Here is a 6,175-nt window from a genome sequence, read left to right as displayed (position 1 = left end):
CATTTGAATAATTTTCGTTTTGTTTGTTTGTTTTTTGCGTTTTGTTATGTTTTGTTTTTGCTGCCGGGGCTCCAGCTATAGGGGTAGGCCTATAGGCTAATTGCTTCTGCGGTTCTGCCTCAGTGTATTCAGTTAATTCAGTTCCATCATTTTGTCTCCTCTTTAGGTTGGTTGCGATCATGAACTTTAAATTGTTTTTGACATTAAAGCATGCAATGCAGTATACGAAATAGACAAACTTTCGTAGCAAGGGCGGAAATTAGCTCTCTCCAAAAGTATGGGGACCAGGGCTGGAAAATTTGTAAAGCAAAAAAAAAAGGGTTATCTCGTCAAAAATACATGTTTTATTTCGATTATGAATGATATTTCTTTCCATCATAAAATACCAAAAAGGGACTTTTTGTCCGGCCCTTACTATTTTGGGTAGAGGGACGCGTACCCCTGGGGTCGATTTTCGCCCTTTCCGCCCATAATTCATATAGTACGTAGACAAGCTAGACAACGCTTTTTTCTTCTTCTTGTCCTCTTTCTTCTTCTGCACTGAGTACCACAGCCCCTCACCGCCCCATCCCTGCGCCCTCGATCTACAGTGCGTCCCCAAAAAACTATACACTTTTGAAATGGCTGCCAAACAAAAAATATGTCACTTTGGGGGACTAGCACTTACATGGAAGCCAATAAAGTCAACTTTCAAATGACACCAAAAAGTTGGAAAACTATTCATGCTTGAGCGAGCACTGCCCACTGAAACAAAGGGTACGAAAAAATTTCTTTCAGTTTTTGAGATGCGAGTCCCTTGGAACTTGCAGAGTTGAGGGTGTTTTGATAATTCAATGATCAAGCATTATCAATTTAGGTTTTTAGAGCAAATTTCAAGAATTATTAAATTGAAATTTATTGCATGAGTGAACATGAAATACAATTGTTCACTTTTCAAGTGGATCTCAGCAATGTGCTCATGGAAGTCAGAATAATGATAGGACTTAGATGGGGGAAGTAGGTTGACGGGATATGGGTCAACGGAACACTTAACCCCCCCCCCCTCTCTCTACCCCTTTCACCCCTCCTGAGAGACTAGCCTTTGCTAGGGTGAGCAGGAATTAGCCTTCCAGTTTTTTTTAGAGGTGAGTCCTTTGGAACTTATACGTTAAGGGTGTTATGCTAAATTACTGATGAATTGAGATCAGTTTTGGTTTCTTAAGCAAATTTCATGAGTTACTAAATTGAAATGTAATGCATGAGTAAACAGAAATTGTAATTTTAGTGTAGCCTTTTTAGTTTATTATGTGGATCTTAGCAAGTGTGCTTGTGAGAGTCAGAGTAATGTGATGGTACCTGTTACATGCAAGGGGGTGAGCAGTGGCGTACCTAGGATTTTCCACAGGGGGGGGGGCAAAATCGGCCGCCCAAAAAATTTGACAAGCAAAAAAAAAAAAAAAAAAAAAAAAAGGTCTTCAATAAAAAATATAGGTTTTCGTACCAGAAAAAAAATTGACAAGCAAAAAAAAAAAAAAAGGTCTTCGATAAAAAAATATAGGTTTTCGTACCAGAAAAAAAATTGACAAGCAAAAAAAAAAAAAAGTCTTCAAGCTCATCAGGGGGGGGGGTAGTAAAGGTCTTCAAGCTCGTCAGGGGGGGCAATAAAGGTCTTTTAAGCTCGTCAGGGGGGGGGGGCAGGTATATATGTCTTTTGTATGGGTTGTTGCTCGTCAGGGGGGGCAGAGTGCCCCACCCTGCCCCCCCCCCCCCGTAGGTACGCTAGTGGGGGTGAGATAGGATAAGACTGGGTTAAAGAGGCATTCTTCTTTGTGTTCTCTTACAAATTACATATGTACTCACCCCCGCCCTCCACCCCGGCCCCTTTCTCGTGGATGGTATCTAAAACTTAAATACCAAGTGATATGGTCTTTCTTTTCCATTGAATGATTATTAAAAACAATATGATGATTTATGAAATGATTTATTGAAAAAGCTGGATGTTTGATTGATAATTTATTGAAAAAGGTGAATATTATTTTGATTGATCACATTGATTGAGTTGATTTACTAACAGATTGTTGATTGAATGATTAATAGGTAAAAGTTGATGACCTAATTTTCAGAATTTATTATCAAATTGACAGTCCGCTCTGCACTTAATGCGTACATGTAATAGCAATCAGTCTCAATCTCAACAGGAGGGGGGAGGGACAGACCTGTAGGAGGGAGGCTAAACGTTCTGTTGGCCCTTTTCCCATTAGCTTTCTTCACCCACTGAAGTCGTTTCTTACCCCTATTCTCCTGACTCCAATGAACACACTGCTGAGACCCACAGGTTAAAATGCTGCCCTAAAGTTTGCAATTCACGCTCACTCATGCATGGAATTTCAATTTGATAATTCATGAAATTTGCTCCAACAATTTAAATTGATAATGAAAGACCATTAATTCATCACAACACCCTCAAGTTTGCAAGTTCCAAGGGACTCGCCGCTCAAAAACTAAAAGAAACCGAAAGGCTAATTCCTGCCCACCCTAATTTTCATACCCTTTGTTTAAGTGGTTAGTACTCACTCAAGTATGAATAGTTTCCAACATTTTGGTGTCATTTGAAAGATGACTTTATTGGCTCTCCATATATATAAGTCTTTCCCCCCAAAGTGATATACCGGTACTTTTTATTTTTCAGCCATTTCAAAGGTGTAGAGTTTTTTTTGGGACGCACTGTATATTTATATAGCGCTAGCTTGAGAGTTTTTCAGCCACTGCCCCAATGAAAATCGACTGATTATTGGAGTCACTGGATTGTGCGGTAAGTATAACTTATACTCATTGTTCTGCAAATCTGTTTTGAATTTACTTTTGTGACTTGACTGAGTCGGGTGGTACCAATGTATGGATGAAAAAAAAGAAGGAAACTGCTTCATAATGTAAGCCAAGGAACTTCACACCAGTCCAGGCTATCGGCGGCGCGGCGGACGCCTTCGCCTTTGGCTTCGGCCTCCTTGAGTTGGGCTCCCCCATCCATAGTGTCGGTTGTCTTCAAATGGTCCCACGTATTGGATGTGTTGATGTGTTTGATGTTAAAGTTGAATACGAATTGAATTGAGTAGAAGTGATTCGGATCGATGTAAGTAAAAGTTGGCTTTATGATGAAATTGAAAACCAGTGCCCAATTTCCACTGGACACCGTGTCCATGCCATGGACACTGTTTCATGAAATTTTGACAAGACAGTTTTTAATGTGTGTATTTTCTCCTATCAAATATCAATTTGGTCTAACTAGCTGCCATTTGGTCTACACTGCTCTTTGTCTAGTACCACCCCCAGGGGGGAGGGTCACTCTCCACATGGCCTGCTACGCACCCGCGTCCAGAAAAAGTGTAGAAAAGGGTCCCGTTTCAGGCACACGGGCGGCGTCGACGTCTTTGGCAAAAAGGGTTGCATTTCAACACCATTCGCTCGTAAATCGCCGATAAGGGTAGCCTTTTCTTTCTCTCTTCACGCCGTTTAGGGTTGCTAATTTGGTTATGAAAATTACGCCATTTAGGGGTGCAAATTTGGGCAAATTTGAGGAGAACCGGGAGCAGACATAAACACCATGAAAGGCGATTTTAAGGGATACAGAATAATCCTCCCACACGCACGCCGGCGCGGCCAGCGCAGCACCTATGATGAGAGTTACCCCCGTACAGTTCTAGATAGTCTCTTACACCTGGCTCTATACTAGGCAGCACGCGTTACCCACACGCCCACAACATTAATCGATTTTTATGTTTACGCCGCTTAGGGTATCAAATTAGGGGATTTTCCTGTTCACGCCACTTAGGGTGGCTTTTCTCATGGGTTACGCCGTTTAGGGTTGCAAATTTAGGTAATGTAGTTACGCCGTTTAGGGTGCATTTCTGAGGTTGTCGGACACGGGTGGGTAGCAGTCCATGTGGAGAGTGACGCCCCCGGGGTACGACCTTGGTCCAATTCTCATTTAGTTGAATGACCAGGGTTACGTAACACAAAGGTTTGCGATGATATGCAAATATGAAAGAACCGCACTGATTGGTCCCTTGTCAGTATTTTAAACCTAATGAGCGTGTAACATTGATATTGATTGGTCAGTTCATTTAGCGATTGATCGCTAATCTTTGTGTTACGGAGCCCTGATGATCTACATGTAACTTTCACTTTGTCTACTTTGCATTTTTTACTTAGTCAAAATGCAAATTATATGGTTCATGAACATTCCATCTAAGCATATAGAGCAATTAAGGGGTGTTGGACCAAGTGGATATTAGAAGAGATGGGTGTAAACTAGCTGGTAATTAGACAAAATATTGTATGGGCCAAATGGAAATTAGACAAAATGATTAGTAGATGAACTGGCTGTAGACCAATTAGTATGAGACAGTGTGGGATGTGATTGAGTAGGAAGTACAGATAGACAAAGTGTACGTAAATCGATCAGTAGTATAATACCGTTTATGCAGTATTTCTAGTCTGGTAATGGCAGAGCCTCAGAGGCATACAATTTTGAATAAGAATTCATCTTTTAAAATTTATTTTAAATGGGGTATTGTGTTTGTTCTTTTGCTGTTGGTCTTTTCAACAAATTGTTGGATTTGACCCAGTACATGCATGTCAAGTGTCCAGATAATTAACAAAAGAAAGTCTGAATATGATTACAAATAATGTGTATTCTTTATGACATCAGTCTTATGAAGGCTTGTTTTTTTTAATGGAGCGTTGTGGCCCAGTGGATTAGTCTTCTGACTTTGAAACAGAGGGTCGTGGGTTCGAATCCCAACCATGGCGTAATTCCCTTCAGCAATTTATCCACATTGTGCTGCACTCAACCCAGGTGAGGTGAATGGGTACCCGGTAGGAAGAAATTCCATGAATGCTTGAGCGCCTAGGCAGCCCAGCTAAAGCCGGGGTAATAATAATTGCAGGGCCCGCTGGGAGAACAGTTTTGAGAACTGAAGCGGCTTCCCTGGGTAAATAAACCTATTATTATTATATATCCGAAAGACTTCCAACCGGTCTAGATACAAACGATGCCACCACAGAATTTCCTGTGTTTTCATAGAATAGTTCTGTGAAGCCACACACATAAAAAAAACAAAAAAACTTTGATCCATCCGTTTGTTTAGGTAAAATTGGCAATATTCAGTCAAAATATGCTTCATAAATTTCTTGCTTCCCGGCATATTAGCTACAGGAGGGAAATTTATTTATCCCATGGGTTATTCTCCAGATTTTGAAATAGAGGATTTAGGGTTCAAATCTGAGTCATGGCATTATTTCCTTCAGCAAGAAATTGATCCACATTGTGCTGCATTCAACCCAGGTGAGGTAAACGGACAAGGAAATGGAAAAGGCTGCCAGGCTAATAAAACGGGGGGGGGGGGGGGGGGGGGGTCTCCAAATTCTTTTGAAACAAATCTATATCATAATATATCATTTTATCATATTTTCATAATCAGAGTGGTGGATTGGGAAAGTGGTATTAAAAGTAAACATTTGTGATTGGACATTTAAAGCATTGGTGACACAATGTTTGCTCTTGCAACATTTGCTCTGGTCTTAATATCTCAGAGGGCATAGGGTTAGAGTTAGGATTGTAATAGTTTTTGGTTCGGAATAATGTAAAGATAAGGATTAAGGTTTATTTAGTTTTCTAGTTTGTGTTTTTTGTTTGGCTTAACGTGCGTATTTTCCATCGGAGCAATTGTCACTGGAGCAAAAGTCATGGAACCAAAGCATCACATATTCCCTCAATTGGTTTTGTGTACAGAGGGGACTTATGAATTACACCATGTTTAGAAGGAAGACTAGACTATCTGTCTGTGGCAAATAAATGAAATCGATAGAAGCATCCTCAGATTAAATCTAGTCTCACTACTTCAGACTTTGCATTATGCACAATGCAAAAATCAAAGGTCTATGCCTGCAGACTACCTTGATGACCTGGGGCCCGTTGCAGAAAGAGTTGCAATCAATCGCAACTCTAAAAACATGCGCAACTTGATTTTCAACCAATCAACAGCGCGCATTTGGGACTTGCGATTGATTTTTTGGCTTGCGTTTAAACGCAACTCTTTCTGCAACGGGCCCCTGAACTTGGCTTTAGACTGGTGCATAAGACATGGCCACACCCATCGACATCCACTCGGACCATAACGATTTTATTTCTTGAAAT

General features: G+C 40.7%; 1 protein-coding gene across 1 annotated transcript in view; it reads left to right on the top strand.

The window, feature by feature from the left end:
• The first annotated feature begins 2,565 nt into the window (after window positions 1-2,565).
• Window positions 2,566-6,175, top strand: part of LOC129255716 (GRAM domain-containing protein 4-like) — a 41,006-nt gene continuing 37,396 nt past the window's right edge. Inside the window, exon 1 of the mRNA XM_064096776.1 lies at window positions 2,566-2,791. The gene's annotated coding sequence lies outside the window, so the exon portion shown is untranslated. The remainder of the gene's footprint in view (window positions 2,792-6,175) is intronic.

This window comes from Lytechinus pictus, chromosome 3 (assembly GCF_037042905.1).
Source record: "Lytechinus pictus isolate F3 Inbred chromosome 3, Lp3.0, whole genome shotgun sequence".
NCBI classification, from domain to species: Eukaryota; Metazoa; Echinodermata; class Echinoidea; order Temnopleuroida; family Toxopneustidae; genus Lytechinus; species Lytechinus pictus.
The sequence above is the reverse complement of the archived record's forward strand: the minus strand, read 5'-3'. Positions and strand labels throughout refer to the sequence as shown.